This window comes from Manis pentadactyla, chromosome 7 (genome assembly GCF_030020395.1).
Source record: "Manis pentadactyla isolate mManPen7 chromosome 7, mManPen7.hap1, whole genome shotgun sequence".
Taxonomy (NCBI): Eukaryota; Metazoa; Chordata; class Mammalia; order Pholidota; family Manidae; genus Manis; species Manis pentadactyla.
Window position 1 is genome coordinate 81,239,000 of NC_080025.1, and position 20,919 is coordinate 81,259,918.

At 36.4% G+C, this 20,919-nt stretch overlaps 1 protein-coding gene across 4 annotated transcripts in view; it reads left to right on the forward strand.

The window, feature by feature from the left end:
- Nucleotides 1–20,919, forward strand: part of UMAD1 (UBAP1-MVB12-associated (UMA) domain containing 1) — a 245,432-nt gene that overhangs the window by 33,018 nt on the left and 191,495 nt on the right. The gene's annotated exons all lie outside the window — the stretch shown is intronic.

Below are 20,919 nucleotides of genomic sequence, written 5' to 3' on the forward strand. Positions count from 1 at the left end.
TCCCTCAGCATTGGCAAATGCTCTGTATGTTTGGAGAAGTGGAAGGTGGCTCTTTAGATGATCCTGAATTTTCAGCTTAGGCCAGGGCTCACTCCCTGCCACTCATCAGAAGCATGGGTGGTGGGTCTCTGCCTCTTGAGCTCTATAGATTCTGGCCTCTCACAGGAAGGACACAAGGGTTTTGCCCCTCTGGCCTTCTTATATATCTTGGCTTTAACCTCTGGGAGACCAGAATTGAGTTTCTCTCATGCCTAAACCTTACGATAGAATATCCCATCTTTTCACAATCAAGTTCTGGCAGACCTGTGTGTTTTTCTGACTCTGCTTCATATAGCCTGGAACAGGGGCTGTAGCTAGAGGGGCCAGAGTTGTTTTCTCTCTCTGACCAGGTCCCCTACACTTGAAGCAAAATAATGGGGCTGTCTGACCAAGGCTGGCAGTTTTTCTGGGGAACTTTCTGACAGAGATAAGGTGGGGTGCCGTGGTTAAAGTGGACCCTTCTTACTGTGTCAGGAATTTGTGCCTTGGCTTCCAAGTGAGAACTGGCTCTCTCAACACCAACTTCTGTTTCTTAAAAGTTGTGAAATTTCTGCTTCTTAAGGAGTTTCACAATAAGTCTTCTCTCTGATATTTGCTTCAACCAAGCCTGGTTTTCCACTCTTTGTTCTGCATTCCCCATTTTAGAACCTTTCTGTAGTCTTACATATGCAGAGAACTTTGCTCTTTTCTGTTGTTTCATGATTGGAAATCAACATTATTCTTTTTGTTATCAAATAGCCACTTAAAGGGGTTGAGTTTAGTGCACAGACATCTTTGAGAGCACACGCAACTTCTAAAGCTGGACTTCGGACACGCTAGACTTCTTCACCTGCATAGCTCTGTCGCCTGTCACTTTGCAGCATTTTAGAGGTAAGTTTTAACCACAACTGAAAAAACACCTGGTGCTGCTCTTTCTGGAGTTGCCTTCACTGTCTGGTAGCTTGTAGCATGTAGATGTTAGGTCACTAACCCAGTACAGGCCCAGTTTCCAGGGTATTTTGCCTTAGCAGATAAAGCTTATCTGCTATGGACCTTTCCTCTTGTAGGAAAGACTCTGGTTTAAGAAGTGGTCATTAATTGAATCTCAGAAGACACAGAAACTTCCACATTTGCTAATTCTTGCCAGAATTTCCAGCACTTAATTATGCAAATATGCTCTCATGTACCAGCTGCTCCATCTGATATATCTACACTTTAATGGTGCATTTTCCCAAAAGCTAACATGTTGTATTTTGAGGGAGTTTCCCTGAAACCATCTTGGACTGAACAGGATTGGTGTGTGCTGCACCATATGTCCCCTTCAGTGTTGGTGTCTCTGGCACTCATGGTGAGGAATCACTTCCATCACAGTTCCAGGATCATGATGTAGTGGGAATGCAGCTGGGTGCTCCACCCTCACTCACATGATCCAAGCCAGACAAGTCCTCCAAACGTCAGCTGAGTCCTCCTTGTCCTTCAGCTCGCATATCTGCGGATGCTTGTCTCTGTTAAACCCCATTTCCCCCCAGGTGCAAAGCTCTACCCTTTCACCGTTTTCCAGGGAAAATCCTTGCCTACCTGCTGTTCTGTGGGTTTAGTTACTTGCCCAAAGTTTTGATGGCATCAGTCAGCTCACATCTTGGCTCTCCCTTCCTCTCTGTCTTTCTCTTTTTGTCAATCAGACTGTGTCCTTCCTTTGCAGGAGCATCTCAGAGGCACTATAGTGAAGTTCAAACCAGAACCCCTGGGCTTGATCCTGGCTCCACAACTTACTGGAGTTACCATCCCGAGGGAGGCAAAACTTGACTTCTGCCCTGTCAGTGGCTCTGGCTGGATCTGAGAATCACGTAGACATAAGGCAGATTAAGAGGAGAAAAGCATGCAGATTTTTACCTGTATATGAGAGCCTCCATAGGAAAATGAAGACCCGAAGAAGTGGCAACACCTAGGGGCTTATATACTGGGTTGAACAAAGAGGCAGTTGTGGAAAAATTGCTAAAATATGTGGGGAGACCAAAGGAGGTAAGAGTTGTTAGAACAAGGTTCTGTTTGTACAGTTCTTTTGGCCTCAACTCCCCATCTCTGGTATAAGAATGTTCCTTTCTTCTGGGCATCTTCCAGGAGGATTTAATCTCCGGCTTTCAGGGAGAAAGGATGGACAGAGTGTTCTCTTCGTGTGCTTCAGTTCAAAATAATCCTAATGCCAAAGTGGCACATTGGGGGTGGTATATCTGCCACCCTTCTTCACCACTTGGGGCAAGTTTGTTGGGTATTATTTAGCTTATCTAGAAAAGGAACATAATAGTGCCAATCCCATGGGTTTATTGAGGATATTAAGAGTCAGCGTGAGTAAAATGCTTAGAATAAACTCTGTGAATGAAGAGGTAGTATTATATCTCCGTACAGATGAGGACTTAGCTTTTCCAATTCCTGTAGCAAACATACAACAGATCTGGAATTAGCCCTGGCAGTCTGACTTCAGAGCCTCTCCTTTTAACAACTGAGCTATTCATCTTTTTTTTAATGTCATATTATCATTTTTAATTTTAAGATATTAGTGACAATTTAAACTCCTTAAAAAAATGTTAATTGTATTACTTACTGTTCAAAAGAGAAAATGCTGGGGTTTTTTTGTTTGTTTCTGTTTTTAAATAGAAGAGGGTTGATTGTTTTATTGTTCATAAAGTTTGGCTTTAACTTTGGCTACCCCAAACTTTTCCTATTTATTTATTTAATATTTTAAATATTAAAAATACTGCAGAAAACTATAATCTCCTTAATGAAGTTGAGATTGGAAGATGGCATACATTATTTAGTAAAAAAAGCCTTCAACAGTTATGGGCTTAACTGAATTGACTGATGGAAGGACAGATTATTAGGAATATAGTTGTCTTTAAAAATAAGATGGTAACCTCTCTTTTCTTTAAACTGATTTTTTCTGCAAAGTTGCTTTTTTAAATCATAATTCTATGCTGACATATAATATCTACTTCAGTCTCAGAGCATACTGTGTAAAATACTTTTTGGAAAATGTCAATTAGGTCAAATGGTAGACACGAAATGCTTTTATTAACATGCTCCATACTTGGAAACACGTATTTTGGTTATCACATATCCACGTAACTTTCTTTGTCCTCATGTGCAGAAGATACATTACAGGAAAATAAATGATTGATTTTGTGTGTATTAACTTCTAAGCGATAAAATCAAATAAGGATGTAGAAACATGATTGTATTTATAGCAACAACTTCTTATCAACATGGATTCCACAGAATTTGTTAGATTATCATCACATGTGGCCTTTATAACCTGTTTCTAAAAAGCTTGGAATAAATTATGTTGTTAAAGGTATAAATTATTTATTTTTTCCTCACTTGAGAATACCTTTTACCCTAGGCAAACGTTCCTGCCTAACACAAATAAGTTTGAGGTCACAGTTACTAGATGACATTGCTGGGTCACTGAAGTCAACACTTCATGACTTGAAATTCAGGGTCCAGGCAGAGCCTTGGCATTTTTGTTGATAATACGAATATTATCAACAAAAACAGGACATGTTCATCACTTTGGGACAGAAAGCTTTTTCTCATGTTAAAGTTTCCAAAGCTTTTAACCTTTGTAAAATGTCGAGTGTGCTGAATAAGAATAAAGGGGAAAAAAGCCTACTAGAAAAACATCCTTTCCCTTGTAACCAGCTCCTATTCACATAAGAAGGTTAATAGCTATTCGTGCATTCAGTAATGAAGTTGAAGTAATCCTCCAGGGTGCTCATTTGACACAAAAACAAATTGCAGTTTTCATTTGCATCACTGGGTGGCGATTTTTCTTAGTATTGTGCCTCTGTTTAAAATCCCAGCAAGCATGGTGCTATTTGTAATTACCAGGGTTTTCTTCTGTTATGACATGTTTAATTGTACTTTTAAGACATTATCTTTAAGTTGATTACAAATTTACTACTGTAGTGTGCAACCTCATAGTTATTTTGAATTAGGAGAAAGGGTATGTATGTTGCCATATAATTCCTTCCAAAACTAAGGCAAAGGCATGAATTAACTTATTATATTATAGCAAAAAGAAGGAAAAATAATAGTAACAAAAAACCCTCCCCAGAATATAAAATGAAAAGGAATATCTTAGATCATTGCTGTGCTGTTTGTGTTCACTAACGTTGTGACCAGATATGGAATACACCTTTGGAGCAGGCCGAATAAAATCGGGCAAGCGCCATTACAGAGATTAAAGGAATTGGGTTACAGTACATCTGAAATTCATGTTTTTCAGACTCTGCAGGTGCTTCTCAGAGTAGGGCATAGGAACTTCTAGTTTCCATTAAGCTAATTATTTTGTAAAGCTGAATGAATTTAGAATCAGAGTTTAGTAATGCACAGCAGCTTGGATTCATCTTTTAAGAATTGCTATTGAAATATGTAATTTATTTCTGTTTTCCAGTTTAAATAGTAAGTGAGATTTTGAAAAGTAGTGGGTTATTTTTATGATTATCTCCTACTGAATTCCTCATCCTGGGAAACACTCAAACCATGTTTATACACACTAAAGTCAAACCACCACATTTTTATATGGAACGTTTTAGGTAATCTCTTCATCTCTAAATTCTTTCCTTTATTTAAAAGTAGAAATTTAGCTGTATACTATAAAATATATGTTCCAAGAAATGAGGAATGTAAGTCACTTTGATTCTGTCTAGGACTGAAGGCTTTAATTAAAACAGCAATGACAAAAACTAAAAAGATTTTCAGCATGTGCTTCCTATTTTTACTCCATGTTCTTACAACAGAAGTATACCAAATGTCTAAAAAAAATTAGTGTTTATGGCTAAAGAAAAGCAACTGACCCTGTTAAAATCGCTTTACCCATGTACTGTGATACCCCCCAAACCTCAAATTATAATTAATTTACTTGGCAGTCTTTGCTTTTTTATTGTTGACCTTTCAATTCTAAAGCAATGCACCAGGATTTTTGAACTAACTTTATCATGCAGTTTATTTTTCCACTAAGAAATGTGGAGTTATGTGTCTAATAGATATAGATAGAATTCAGAATTTTCACATGTAGTGGTTCCTAATTCTGGTTCAGCTATTAATCTAGTCACAGTGGAGTTGGTGAAAATGTTTAGGCAAGGCTGTCTTAATAAATAAACAAATAAGGAACCTATTTGTTGATAGAAAACATATCTGGCATGTACCTCCTGCCTTATCTCCTGAATGTGCCAAGTGAGAGGGAACTTCACTGGACTGCTAGGGGCTGGGGAGGGGTGTCGTTCCACTGTCCTGAGAAGCAGAACTGAGCCCTCTGTTTCACACAATTAATTGTGAGAAAGTCACCATCATGGGACTCAAATGTAAATGAGGAATCTGTCTCCCTAACTTCATACTGTAAACCTGCTGTGCATTAGGGGGCAGTTGGGAAGTGTACTGGTGCTGGGGCTTAGCCCTGCACTCTGGTTAGACAGGCCTGGGGTTTGGCCCAGACACTGTTTTTGTGTTTTGTTTTCCAGAGTTCCCCGGATCGTTCTAGTGTGTATGCAGGGCTGAGAACCACTGCAGTACACTCCCTATAATTTAGTAATTGTATGCCATCAAATAATGTGTTAGGACACTTTGAAGAAGACCTCATAAAAGTACAAAGTTACAGTTTCTCTTCCTCTGTAGTTTAGCCATAAACAAATAAACAAAGAGCAAATAAAACCACAGAATTTCTAGGTTAAACACACTTCCTTTTAAACATTAAATAGGTAAAGAGCATAAAACTTCAAAATTCTAAAAGATGAAACCTGTTTCTTAATATAATCGGAACCATAAGATGTTTTTTTTTTAATCATTAGAGCAATTGAGAAACATTTTCTTAACTTAATTATACAAATGTGAATTCCAAGTGACCTATAACTCTTTTTGTCTTTAGCTATAGTACATCTATTTGACAGATTAACACCTGTAAACTCTTCAGAAGAACTCTGAGGTACTTTTCCTTTGAACTAAAACCTAGTGGCAGTCATATTTTTAGTATAGCTATTTGGGAGTCGTTGACTGGTTTACTGTGGTGCTATTTCCTGGAGGGCACTTAGTCAGTACAATGTCGGTAGGGAAAAAATTTACATATGCACACCATATTCCATGAATGAGTTTCCTCTAGTATTTCTGTAGAGGCTTTCATAATTCTGTGTGTTCCATATTTGCAACTATTTAACTGAAAAATAATGATGAATAGCTTTTCTATTATAACTTAAAGTTTATTTTTATTTCATTCTGTTGAAAGAATAAATAATGAGAATGAGAATCAAAGTAAATGTACAGTATGATCATTGTACTTGGTACTAGTAATTCACATGCGGTTGGAAGACCTAAATATTGTTTTTCTGTTCATCTTAATACTGTAGTATTCTTTTTATATTTTAGTGTTTATCTTATTCAGCATTTGTTTTTTCCCATTGAATGCAACCAAAGCATATTGAGAAGGGAAGAATTCTTACTGAGTCACACATTAATCTTCACAAATGTGAATTTCTGAAAAATGAATTTTCCTGTATTATATTGTAATAGATTTATGGTGTTAGCTCAGAGTAGCATTATCTAATAAACTAAGCCAGAAGAAAAAAAAGTCTTAAATTAGTGTGATGTAGTCTTCTCTTATTGTAGTATTCATTAAATGAATATTCTTCAACACCTTCTCTGTCTCAGGCACTCTGCTCCTTGTTAAAAATGCTTGAAATTCCTGGGCCTCACCCATATCTAGTGAAACAGAATCTTTGGAACTATAGCTTAAGAATCAGCATTTTAAAAAAGCAAAAATGCAGTGATTTTTTTCAGCAAAAATGTGAAATGTGTGCTGATATTTGAGAATTGTTGGAATAATTATTTTATAAGGTGTGGTGGGGAACTAAACCTTCCCAGGCTGTGAGACACACTGTGGTACGTATGTAGGTTCAGAATAACTTGGGGCATTTTCAGGGCCAGTGAAAAGTTCTTCGTGGCTCACTAGAGAGGGTGTTTCAGGGCTGCTGAGGAGAAATGATTCTAGAAAGGTGGTTTGTGATGGGCATTGTGTGCTATTTTGAGATGTTAGAATTTTATCCCATTGGCAGTAATGAACTATCAGATATTTGACCACTTTAAAGCAATGAAATAGTGTTTTGGATTTTTTTAAAATCAGAAGTTTATTAATAATTTTTAAAACAGAGGTAATTGTTGTAGTTTCATTAAGATTGAAAATTATTTTAGTGAAAAAACTGATTGCAGCATCATCTCCTGAATGCATTACTGAAGAAGTGTTGCAAGTATAGTCATACCAGATTGACAAGATATGACAGAAGCACCCAACATACCAATGAATTGTGTAGGACCGTCATGCTTCAGGTCATTCGATCAAAACCTTAAGTGCATCTTTTTCTGTGTCCTGTGGTTTCAACATGATATAGGGGCAGAAACTACTAGTTGTCCCTCAACATTTGTCTCCACTTCTTTCTTAGTTAATAGTATTTTTTTCTTGCTTGTGGCCATTTTGCAATTACATGTGGAATTGTGATGAATTTTCTGGGTAATGGAAAAGAAGAAGAAACATACTACAGGTTCTAGGAAACTTTTAAAAACACAGCTGGTGTGTACCTTCCTCCCCTTTGCTCACCTCCCTCCCAACTCCTCTCACTCTGGTGTGTGGCTATGATGATTTGGTTACTAGCTGCCATCTTGGACCAGGAGGACTAGGGTACATTGTGAGGATAATTGAAGAGATAGCTGGGAAGACCCAGGTCCTGAAAGACTGTGGAGTTGCCTCACCAGCCCTGTAATGCTTTCCTATGAACTTCCTTTATGTGAGACAGGAGTGAACTTCAGTTTTGTGTGAGCCACTGTTTTGACATTTGCAGGTGAAAGAAACCCTAATATGGTACTGAATTGGAACCATAATATTTGGATTCCAAGTTCCATCATTTACTTGCTGTGTGATCAGGGAAGCTACTTACCATTTCAGCCTTGTTTTCCTTACATATATAATGTTAATACCATCCTGGTTTCCTCATTACAGTGTTAGATGAGATGAATGAGGGAACTATACAGACTTCTTCATTGACAAAAGTGAGAAGAAGTTTTAATTCACTTGGAGTTCTGATCAGTTCAGTGAAATGCTTGGGAGGATGAGTCTGAGCCCACATCTAGGCTTAGCTGGAAAGAATGTTGTGATCATTAATGGTATATGTTGTGGGCAAGGGAATAGTGAGCACCCTACCAGTGCCACATATAGGCCTTTCCCCAGCTCCGACTGGAAGGTCACCACACATTTATGCAATGAGTCCTCCAGAAAGTCCATTCATATCCAGTAAAAGCTGTTTAAAGTGTGCATTAACTAGGGAGCATAATCAAAGCATTGAGAATTGCTCCTACACTCTCGTTATTCGTTAAACTAGAAACTGACTCAGCTCTTACAATTGGTGTTTACATCAAAATGGCATATACTTTTATGGCTATGTATGTGTGTGTGTGTGCAATTTTTAATAAGTTAAGTATACTATACTAAAGTCTTACATTATTAATGACTTAAAGGAGTCATTGTCCTGAAATTTTTCAGTATTACAAATCAGGTAGCTCAGCTCTAAGTTTATAAGATGACTTATTTTTATTTCTGGCATATATTATTTCCTGATACACAAATTGAAAATATGCTTGGCAGCACCAAAGGAAAACTGCAGCCCTTAAAATAGTTTGTTGATGGATTGGGTGAAGGAGTTGATAAGCGTGACAACCAGTCATTGTCTCTGTTGGTATCACTATGTCAGGGCTTCTTAGCCATGATAAGTTTGGGGATCAGAGTGGAGTGGTCTGAAATTATAGGCAAAATTTTGTCTTTATGTTTTTCTGGGGAGAAGGGTCTCTGCATTTCATCAGATTTTCAAAGGTCTGTGACTCTGGAAAGGTTAAAGAACTGCTTTTCTAGGTGTTGCTATGTATACCAATGTTTATTAGCCACTGTTTTGATTTTAATGTCAGTGATTGTATAGTCATTGTTAGAGGTGGGTTACATCTCAATGGCCACTTTTAACTCATTTGGCCTCAGAAAATAGAATGACTTTTGAGCAGGGAATAATTACTATTATGCAAGTACATAAAATGAGATGTCTATAAGGAGGTTACGATCTAAGTGGCAATTTATGCCAAAATAAAAATTAAGTAACATTATAAAAATTAAAAAACAATAATAAATACTTAAGGTGTTTGATGGAATGACTTGTAGCATGATGGTCCCATACAGTTCATTAGTTTGCAGTTTCTCTGTCTCATCAGTTCAACCTGGTATAAGTACACTTGTATACTTTTCCACTGATGCATTTGAGACATGATGCTGTAATTTATTTTTTCATTAAAAGAAACAACAACAAAAATAGGCAAGGGATAATGGAGCTGTACAGATCCCAAACTATGACTGGAGAAGTTTTTCCCTTGTTGTATTAAACGTGTAATTAGTAATGAGTAATGAGAGTTTGCTTTTGGTTTGCCCTTGCATGGACCTCTTGTTATTTTCATCAGGAGGATTTTCTACTCCCAAGCCTTCACGCAAGTGTGTCCTTGTGCAGAGTGCCCAGCCTGTTTGACTTTGTCTGTATCCTGCTCTGTTTTCAGATCTCATGTGAAGTCCTGTCTCTAGGTCTCTACTGTCTCTAGACAGCTTTGATCTCATAATGTAAATTTTCTTCCATCATTTATTTGCTTCTTGATCATATAGTATCTTGTAGCAGTTCCCATATTAGTGTTTGTAATATTATTTAAACCATAATTAAATGTATTTAGTGAAAAAACTGATTGCAGCATCATCTCCTGAATGCATTACTGAAGAAGTGTTGCAAGTATAGTCATACAGGATTGATAGGATATGACAGAAGCACCCAACATACCAATGAATTGTGTAGGACCATCATGCTTCAGGTCATTCGATCAAAACCTTAAGTGCATCTTTTTCTGTATCCTGTGGTTTCAACATGATATAGGGGCAGAAACGGACTACTAGTTGTCCCTCAACATCTGTCTCCACTTCTTTCATAGTTAATAGTATTTTTTTCTTGCTTGTGGCCATTTTGCAATTACATGTGGAACTGTGATGAATTTTCTGGGTAGTGGGTATGGAAGTGCTATGGCTTCCATAAAGTATATCCTCAGTCCACATACTGTTAACAGGTTTTGGAATGACTTCCGAATCATTTAGTGTCTGGTTAGAAAATTGGTAATGTCTTCTATTAAGATGTTTTTCCAGTGAAAATACATCTTTGTTTAACTTAATGTCACCTATCACCTGGACTTAAGTGATACTAATTTTAGTTATTATATTAATGAAAACTGAATGAAGCATTCAGAGCATGTTTGCCTACCCTGAATTCATTCTCCATTCTTCCACACATCAAAGTATTCACCTTCCTCTGCAAGACCATGTGTTTCAGTAGAGACTGGCTGTATTCCTAGCCCTGGGAGGTCAATTCTTATTTGTCTAGGCCAATCAGGATGGGCCAATCCATCTTGCCAGTGATTAGTTTCAGAATGGACACCAGTGATGAGTCTGACTAATTGGATGTAAAGGAAGGTCAGCTGAGGGGCTCATAGGCAGCTACTGAAGCAATAGCCACGTCTTCTCTTGGCTGCTGTTTTATCTGTAAGAAATGCCTGATGAGGTTGCATCCATCACTGCCATCTTTGCTGAGGGGACAGAGGTAGCATGTCAAAGATTGTAGAATAATATAAGGAAGCAACCTGGACCATGATGACTTTGTTAAACTCATATATTTACTAGGCTGGGAGCTGTTGACCTCTAGACTCCTTGCTAGGTGAAATAGTATGTTCGCTGGTTAAAGTTTAAGCCATTTTTGACAGTCTTCTGTTACTTGCAGCTGAAAATAGTCGGACTGACGTTTGACAGGTATGTTTGTAATACAACGTCTTCCTGGATTATCTTTACTCAGTAGACCCCTTTTAGTTTTAATGTCCTGACTTCATGGAATGTATACATAAAAATCTCAGAGTTCTTCAGTTTAGGTCTGTATAGGAAAAGTTTATGTTTATGTCCTCCAAAATTCAATTTTTAACAAAACAATGTGTGGAAATAGTCTTGAGTTACATCTCAAATGAAATGAATGGACTGTCAGAATCACAGGTAAACATTTTGAAAGGTATGCCTAGTGGCTTCAAAAAGAAAGGGCATTTTGAATATTGCTGCAGCCAGGGAAGACCAAGTTACTGCTGCAGAGCAATTGGTGGTGGACAGCTATATTAATGTTTGGTCATCAGGAAACACATTTAACATAATAGTTTGCTAATTACCCGTAGGCATTTTACTGTGTTTTAGTTAATGTTTTAAGAGATTGCTTGGTAGATTTAGATTGATAAGCAACACACACTTGTTAAGTTTTCCCATCTAAAGCAATGAGAAATAGACTCCCTTGTGCATTTTCCTACATGTCCAGTTTTTAGGAATGGCTTACTGACATTCAGCAGATTCCTATACTAATCTGGACCAACTATTTTATTAAATCAGCATTCCTGCTAATGATAACATAGTCTTGAACTTCATATAGTCTTAGAATAATACAGTCTTAAAGCAGCTCACCTATATGATTCACAATTCATGCACATGTTAAAATCTTTATGTTACATATTAAAATGTACTATTTCCAAAAATGCTGAAAGCAGTTAATGAAATCATAGTACTGTTTTTAAACATGGAAACTTGAGAGAAAAATTGAAATATATGCTTCCTTTTCTCATACCAAATTTATGGTTCTAAACTTGCTTTTTAAAGTTTTAAACAATTGTATTTTAGGTTTTTACTTGAATTGCATGTTAATCTTGATCAATATGTAAAATTTTAAAGAAGAGTTTCTAAAGGTAATGATAAAAATTTCATTAATCTTATTTTTAAATGTTTATACTTTTTTGTTCTAAATTATACTATGTTTTATTACATTCTGCCATTAAAGGGTGGGAGTAATCCAGCATATTTCTAGGACTAGAAAGAGATTTTAGGGATAATTCTAAACAACCTCGTCTGTTAATATTTCTCATTGAGAGTTGCATTTCAGAATATTTTAAAGTATGTGCCTTCTTTTGTTTGCTAAGAAGAGAAAAGAAGGTAAATGTAGTATAGAAGCTACTTTATGTAGGATACCAAATTATGGTATGAAACAATTTTAGTAAAAATTTCCTTCACAGTGAGATATAAATACCTTTCTAGCCTGTAGGTATCTTTTTATTGCTAAAGTCTGGTTAAATTTACGTGTTACAAAAATATGCTAATGCATCCAAACATACTTTAATATTATCAGTTTAGGTATACTTAAATGTATTTTATTCCCTAATGGAGTACAGTTTCTTTCAGCTACTTTTGTGTCTCCAAAGTTACAAGACCTTGAAGCGTGTAGAGTTCAGTGTGGTACAAGCCTGTATTTCTCAAGCCATGTTGCTTGTGCACCTTCCTGGTATGAGGCAGAGGTGTTATACTGCCAAAATTGAGTAAGGGTGGTTTTTTCATGTTTTTAGGAAAAAAATAAGCTGGCAAAATTTTGGGTTTTTCCTTCTGAAGTTTTTCTTAAATTCTCCAGGGAGCCAATATTAATTTTACAAGCAGATGTTAGGCAGATAACATGTATGAATAAGGAGCAAATGGTTATTAAAGGAATAACTTCCAGAGAATCCTACTTAACTTCTACAGCTGTTTTGTTCTTTGAACATCTGTAATAATAGTCCTGGCTTTATATTCTATTTTATAACCTGTAAAAATAAGCTGAACATTAACAGCAATTTAAACTTATAATAACTTAACATAAAATTATAGTTTCTATTATAGAATTTAAAATAGCACTATTTCATAATATTCTACAAAGGGCATTTTGACTTTCACACACTTCACAGCCTTCCCCTGTGAAAAGGTTACATTTCAAAGGAGAAGATAGGAACTCTGCTGCTTATTTTCCTCCTCATCTTATGCAGTTCAGAGCACTTTACTGGGGCAGAGATTCCTCATCTGGTAAATGAGAGAGTAAATTAGATTTTTCTGTTTTGAGTTTTGGTTTGTTTTAAATAGCTTAACATTCTAGTGATACCTTTTTTCTGTGTACTTAAAGGGGTTGACAAATCTCCTGATTTATTCTAATCTCTATTGACACAAGTTGATGATTCTAAAGTGTTTTCTGGCACATTTTGAGTTTTTCTCAGGAGGGCAGGAAATTGGTCCACCAAGCTGCTGAACAAAAGTCAGTATGAAGATTTTTTTAGTTAAAATTTTTCTGGCTAGTAGTTCCAATTTAGCGCTGGTTATTCTTTTATTAAAATACTCATGAAAACAGAAAGAAAAGTTTACAACCATGCCAAAACCTAAGGGTGGCGGACTGCTCGATTCCAGATCTGGGGTGGAGTTAGACTGAGAAAGGACCAGCTAATCTTCCACACATGGTATAGTATGCTGAGACCTACAGCTTAAAACATGGAGCTTGGCAGTTTTCCCACTCCCCTGGGCTATGTTCCGTAAAGACGCAGACAACTTTGCTCCCCATGCCTGCACTACACTCTCACACATCACCATCTTTCTTCATTCTGGGAAAGAGCTGATCAGTAGAGGGAGGACTGGTGGTGATGGAGGGCAAATGGGGAGGTCGTTTCCCACCAAACAATGTAGGCAAGAATAGAGATAAAATTGGTGTCAGCAGAGGTGGTGTTGGGATTTTAATTTTTTTAATGTACTTCTGAGGACCAGGTAGTAGCAATAGGAGGAAAAAGACATCCCAAGAGAGAAGAGTTACTCTGAATGAAAAGCCTAAGAGAAAAATGCAAATAGATTGAGTGGTATGTGCGTTAGCCTGCCTCCAACTGGTGGGGAATTTATATTTGCACAATGTTTCTGGAAGACAGATTGGCAATATGTATCAGAAGTTTTAAAGAAGTAGATCTCCTTTGCCTTAGAAATTCCACTGTTAGTAATTTATCACCAAAACATAACAAATGCAGTTTATTAGCTGGGGTGTTTAATGTGGACTTTTTGTTATATGTATTTTCTGTACCTAAAAACTCTGGAAGGAAAAACATTTAACTACCATCTACCTTATGATTATAGTAATTTAGTTTTTTCTCCCTTTGATAACTTATATTTACCTAACTTGATGAATTATATTTACTCTCATGAACATGTGGTACTTATAAAGCCCCAAAGTCAAAGGAGTCCCTAAGGGATATTTTCCTAAATCTTTGATTCTCTCATGAAAACTGTAGTTCTCCCAAAGCAGAAGTGCATTTTAAATCTTTTATTAGTGAAATTGCATTCTGCTTCCTGTTTCCAGTAAAGTTCAATTCACCAAATGTTACTGAGTAAATACAAATACTGTTAGTGTCTCTTAAAATATTTATATTAATAATTATAAATATTATTTTGGTAGTTTTAAGGCTAGAGTATAATATACAAAAATCTCATCTTAAACTTTTCATTCATTTTGCAATAACTTAATAATTTATAGCATTTCTAAGAGGAAAAAATGTCTTGGGAAGAGAAGCTAACCAACTTGTTATTTGAGTTTTTCTCTCCTGGTTTCTTGGATGTTGACAATCCTTTTATTCCCTAAATACCATCATGAAACTGGAAATTCAGTGTATTAGGAGGCATCCTTTAGACATTAAGGTCAATTTTAAGGTGGAATTTCACTGAATCTCAAAAACTATTTATGTAAGCAGTAGCATTTTTAATGAAGTACACAAACTGGTACCCTGTTTATTTGATTACATTCTACTTCTCAGCACTTTTAGTAATACAGTTGTGAAGTTTTATATTCCTCTTCTGAAATTATTTTGCACAATGTTTTCTGGACTTTTAAGTTTAAACTTTTAAACGCTATTCACACTGAATATATATAATAATTTTCTCTTTACAGTGGCTTTGGTATTGATTGTTTAGTTAATAAAGTTAAAATTATGTTTTTATTTGGCAATTATTGAAAAGGTCTTTCTGAGGAATGAGACTTCTTCTTTTATTGTCACTATTTTCAGTTGATCTGAAATGTCTGCAATTGATTTGTTGGCTGAAGGCAATTGAGTCATTAGGAACTTGTGGCAAATATACCAGAAACTAATTTTTTAAAAAAACGAACCTTTGGTTTTTCTCCTTACTTCTAGAGCAGCTCTATTAAGTAGTTGGAAATTTATCTCTGAGTCATGTTTGAATATTCTGGAAAAGGAATTATGCATATTTTCTAACTAGTAAGAAGCACCATACCCCTCACCAGGTACGTGTACAATAATATACTTGCCATCAACATTTTCCCCACCACAGTTTATCTCAGAATTTTCCAGCCCAACCAACTTTAGGATTTGATTTATAATAAAGAATGATTATGTTGTTTAAGAAAGGATGTGGAGAGAGAAAAATCTGCTAACTTTTGGGCCTCCATCTTTTTCCAAACCTCATAAATTGATTTTTACTCTGTTTCTGTCCATTTCATTTTACTCTGCTTCTCAACCTTGCTCTTTTTCCTTCTTACTTTTAGGCATAGAACTTCCTAAATGTTTAGTCTCAGGCTTTTCATGTTCTTTGGCATGAATGGCTGTACACATTGAATTTCTGGCAATGGAATTTTTCCTGAGAGACTCTGACCCCTTGCACCATTGGCGCTGAGTAAAGAAGCCTTGCTTCTTGGGCATGCGCACCTCAGCAAGAATCTTGAACTCTCGTTCTAAGGAGACCCAGCATCTTTTATGTCTGTGTATGTTGTTATAAGTTAAGTAGCATTATTCACATTAACAGTTTTATGCACTCATCGTTGGAGTTAGTAAGACAAGAGTGAAAGAGTGAGATAGATCATCAGCCTTTAATCTATATGAGGCTCTCTTAAACTCTATCTGCATGTGTTTCTGATAAAACTATTACCAGTATGATTTGTTTTCTGCATGAGCTCATATGAAACTTGCTCTTTCAGAGTCAAAATTGATAGGAATAATTGTGTAGGTTAAAACAAAACAAAACAAAAAACCAAATATGGCCACATTTGTAAGGCATCACAATAAAGATCACTTGGAAAACCTAAATGGAATCATATTAGATGTGTCTCAGAATAAAATTTTTAGTTTTTAGAAAAAATACTTCTTAGAAGACCTGAGGTTAGCCACTGGAATTGGCCATGAAGCCTGATTTGGGAATAGAATAACTTGTGGTGTGAGTTTGGTAAGTAAAATTGTGGAAATTCAGATCCCATTTGATCATGGGAAGCATATTTTTTCCCCAGCTATTAACCGATGTCAGCTGCCTGAAATTTATCGATCTCAAGGCTCGTCCTCATTTGTTGCCAGTAACTCTCCCTCATACAGAACAAATGACTCACAGGCTCAAGCTAAATAAAGCAGTCTGTAAAGATTTTCTGTCACTAGAACTGCTCAAAGTCAGCTTTGAATAGTGGGCACTGATCCTTGCCAACTGGTTTACCCTAATAACTTCATGGGTAGGGCCCTGTCAGACCAGACTCAGATGTAAATGCTCCCTTTTTTTTTTTTTTAAGACTGCCCTTTTCAGACATTCCATCTGAAATCTGTTAAGAACAGCATAAGACTGGTCACAGATTTATTGATTTTTCCTGGGCATTTGACTATGTGAAGTGGAACCAGCTATGACCTAAGCCTAGAGAGTTCGATAAACACCCTGTTCTTGTTCCAAGTTCTATAGAACTTCAATCTTAGTACATGTTCCGCAGTCAGTAGAAGTGGTCCTATGGTAGGCCAGATAATTTTCAGTGAGGGTAAATTAGATGTTTTTGCTCCTCTTTCTATTTTTAAAATTACTTTTTTTTCACACATTAAAATCTTGTTGAGCACATACCTCTTCTCAATGGACTATGTACCTGACCCTCTGCTGGCCTGAAGGGAGAGATTAAAATCTTCTACACTAATGCTGATTGTGTAGTTTTTTTAGTTTTTTATTTGACAGGTCCCATGCTCTCTAGTAATTCTGTTAATTTTAGTCTGAAAGAACTACTTAATATTTATTGCTCTAACATCAGAATCATCAAGTTTGCCACACAAGTTGCAATATTTGCTTATCTCTAAAAGACGTATGAAGCAAATAACTTATCCATTTCATCTTGAAGCATTTCCTTAAAGTCATCTGCTTTAAGTAGACACCTTATGGGAATCATACAGAGACTTATAAAAATGGCTAACATAAAATGCATTTTTAAAAATTATTGTAGTCTCAGTGGCTGTTCTGCTCAAAGTTTTCTTCCAAATACCCCAGTGATGAAGGAGCTGCATGAGCATGCACCCCTGAAGCCTTTGGGGTGGGTGCTTGATTTCAGTGAATTCTTTTTCCTCTAGAGCTGGTATTATCTTCAACTCATGTGAATTTTGTACTCAGTGCATAATGTAGCTGTGCATAAAATGCATATTTTATCTTATTTTAGCATAAAATGTATTAGATTATGCAGCATCAAACAGTAAATTAGATGCTAGGAGATTTGCTGTGTTTTTCCTCTGTCGTCATGTATTTTCTCACGTGCCTCCTATACTTCCGGGGTGCTCATCTTCTAGTTTGAGAAGTATAAATCCAAGTTCCTCAGTTGCTTAATTGACTCTGTTTAATGAGACCAGAAATGTTTTGAGGAGGGTTGTGGTATTCCTTCAGCCCACTTCATAGTGGCTATTAAATGCCCTTTTCTTTGGGAGTTGCTTGGGGTAGATCCCTTATTTGCTCGTTTGCCTGTCAGAGCGTACAATTCTGCTTTTAATTAAAAGTAGAGAATTTCTGCACTTCAGATTCTATCTAGATAGTGTATAATCTTGATCTTTTTGTTGTCAAGTTCTTATCAAAAGTCTCAGTAAAAAGCACTATCATTATTGGACTGCCTGAAAGATAAATAATTCATCCCTTACTCAAAAGAAGTCCGGTCCTTTCCTGGAGGTGGAATGTTTGAGAATCTGTTTAAAAATGCCCATGTATCCATGGGCCCAGTAGTTCACCTGCAAGTTCAGGAGATTCATAGAATTCTTGTAACCCATTCATGGATTTCCACTAAGTTAATCATATATTCAGTAAATATTTATTGAGTGCCTGCTCAGATACTTACTGAGTACTCATAGATTAGACACTGTGCTGGTCAGCACTAAGAAGAGATAGCTCTGTTTCTGAAGGGGTTTTATTTATTATGAATAGCTAGATGCTTCATAAAGTTTTTTTGGGGGGGGGTGAAATTAATGAAAATATAGGTAGGTCAAATTTCCTTGAAAAAGTTGTAAAATGTAACTGTTCTCATTTTTTACATAACTATAGAGAACTATTTCTTTGACTTTTTAAATAAGTATTATGTGAGGGCATTTCCCTCTCCATCTCTGCCATCAATTGCAACCAAACTGGTAGAAGTTTTGATTAAGGGAGAAATAGCTATAAGTTGACTTGCCACATCTTTTAGAACTTAGCCTTTTCCTTAAAAATCGCTTTTTGAACTAGACCCATCTGACTTAACAAGAAGTGTTTGAGATTGAATCATGGCAGACTTTAACCTGTCTGAATATTTGTCCCTTTTTTGTGGTGTATCGTATAGCTGGAGATCCTGTTTGGGCAGTTCACTCCAAGCATTTGGACTATCAAGTAGCCACGTTTTACTGTGGGTATTGCAGCCTTGACTTCTCAGGTTCTGTTTGTAGTTGACCTCTTTCACCCTGCCTTCTCCAGGCCTCTTATTACCTACTCCTCTTCCGTAGTGATTATTCAATGGTAAGGCGATAGAGAATCTCTTCTTAAAATGAACCAATCTTGAAGTGATTTGGAGCCAAAAAGGAGGCCCTGATTTTTCCTGCAGTGTGTAAATGATGAGTTCTGTGGATATTAGTTCCAACTCTAAGGGGCAGTAGCTTCACCAGTTACAGGAATAGCAGACCTTTCCTGGAATGGTTTTGTGTTTTTTCTTCTTATCAGATAAATATATTTAAGGTAATTGAATGAGTTTTTAGGTCTCTTAGTGTCTTTTCTCAATGGATGGTTTGTAATATGTGTTTATGCTTGAGCCATTCTTAAATTAGGGCCTCAAGATAAAATTTAACTTCTTTAATTCCTTAGAATTTTATAAGAATTTATGCACTAGAAGTAAGGATTTGTGTTATCTTTACTTTCATTAAAAATAGGAAAATCATTAAGCTGTTTAAAAATAGTGGCAACAGACTGAACTAAACAGAAGCACTGGGAAGTTTCACTTTAGAAACTCTGTGAATCCCTAGGGTAGCCTATGAATTCAGTGTTCCTATCTGTAAGGTCATCTTGGCAATAGATTTAGTTCTAAGTTTAGGATGAGAAAGACTACTTCCTTCCTCCAAGCTTTTCACATTTAGCCCCAAATCTATATTGAGTGAGGAGGGCAGGTTATATTTTTGAATTCCACAACTGCTGGGGAACTACAACTTTAGTGCTCATATAATGCCTTCCAAATAGAAGGTGGTCAAGTAAATCTTTGACTTGAGTATGAGAGTGGTTGAATTCACATGGTAAAACCTCGAAACTGCGCTCTGGGTTACAAATAATACTATTTATATAAGTGGAAATTTTCTTTTCACAAAGCATGGTGATATTTTACCCACTTGTAAGCCATTCAAATATTTTGAAATGTTCACTCAAGTAAGTAATTCCTTATGAGGGTAGGGGAAAAACTCTGAAACCCAAAATTTTATATTGAAAAAAGATCATACAATTCACACTTGGGTCTCTGCAGAGATTTGGTTTACGTCACTGTGTGTAAAGTATTTAATAAGTGTGTCTGTATTCTCATGAGAAAAATGCGTGAGGTAGAACAGAACCCATCTTTCCTTTTTAATATATGCATATAACTTTAAAGGAGTGAACCAGGTAGTTTCCTCCCTCACTGTGGGGCTCAGGGCCCTCAGAAGTTTTGTAAAGATGAAGTTGTGCTGATAACTTCAAACCTTAAAGGGAAACTAAGATTGGGGCCTTCCATTGAAGATGCATCTGTGACAGGCTTTGCACTGGCTAAATGAAAACAGTCTGCATGACATTTACACATCTTTAATTAGTGATACTGGAAACTGCTCCACTCGATTCTGTTTACCATCCCTTGTTTGCTAGAGGCTTTGCCAGATCTCTGTCTCCTACACTTGTAAATATGTGTTGCTTTGTTGAAAATAAAATATTTATAAAGAGGCAGTTTTCTGAGAGTCCCCGTTCATTTCAGTGTTCTATATCTTTCTGTTTTTCTGATTCGGAGTTGACCTTTGTCTCCTGCTTTGCAGGTCCTGCCTGGGCCTAGTCTTAGAAGAGGTGTGATGAGGAGGTTGGTTAGTCTGGTTAATGGAACAAGTGCAGTATTGGAACTCCCCATGTATTTATTAGCTCCCTTTCATTATATCCAGGTTTTTCCAGTTGTAGGCCATACTATGGTTATTTCACGATAAACCCCTTTGCCCATGTCTCTGATCCTTTGCTCTCTGAGGATACCTGGATGTGTTTACTTTCTGCCATTTATCTTTATCTTTTCTAAGATTACACTGTAACCATTTCTGCTGTTCCTTGCCATCAGCTGTACTTCCATTTTCTATATCTGACCACCTGTCTTGCCTTGTTTCATGAATTTTCCCAACAAGAGGAGGTCATGATTTGTAACAGTAGAATTGAAATTCATCTTGAAATGCAGGTAGAAAAGGTATATGGAAATATATTCACACATAATTGAATTTTACATAAGGAATCTTAAGGTAGAGAAGTAATTCCTGTATAGATGTCTAATCATATCCCATTTTTTTAAATTGAAAGCTAGATTTTGTAAGATAAATTAATCACGGCTTGGCTTTAAAACTACAGCATTTGATGACATCAATACAGTGATAGCAGGATATTTCACATTTTAAAACTCTAAATCTCTAATAACTAAGACTTTCACA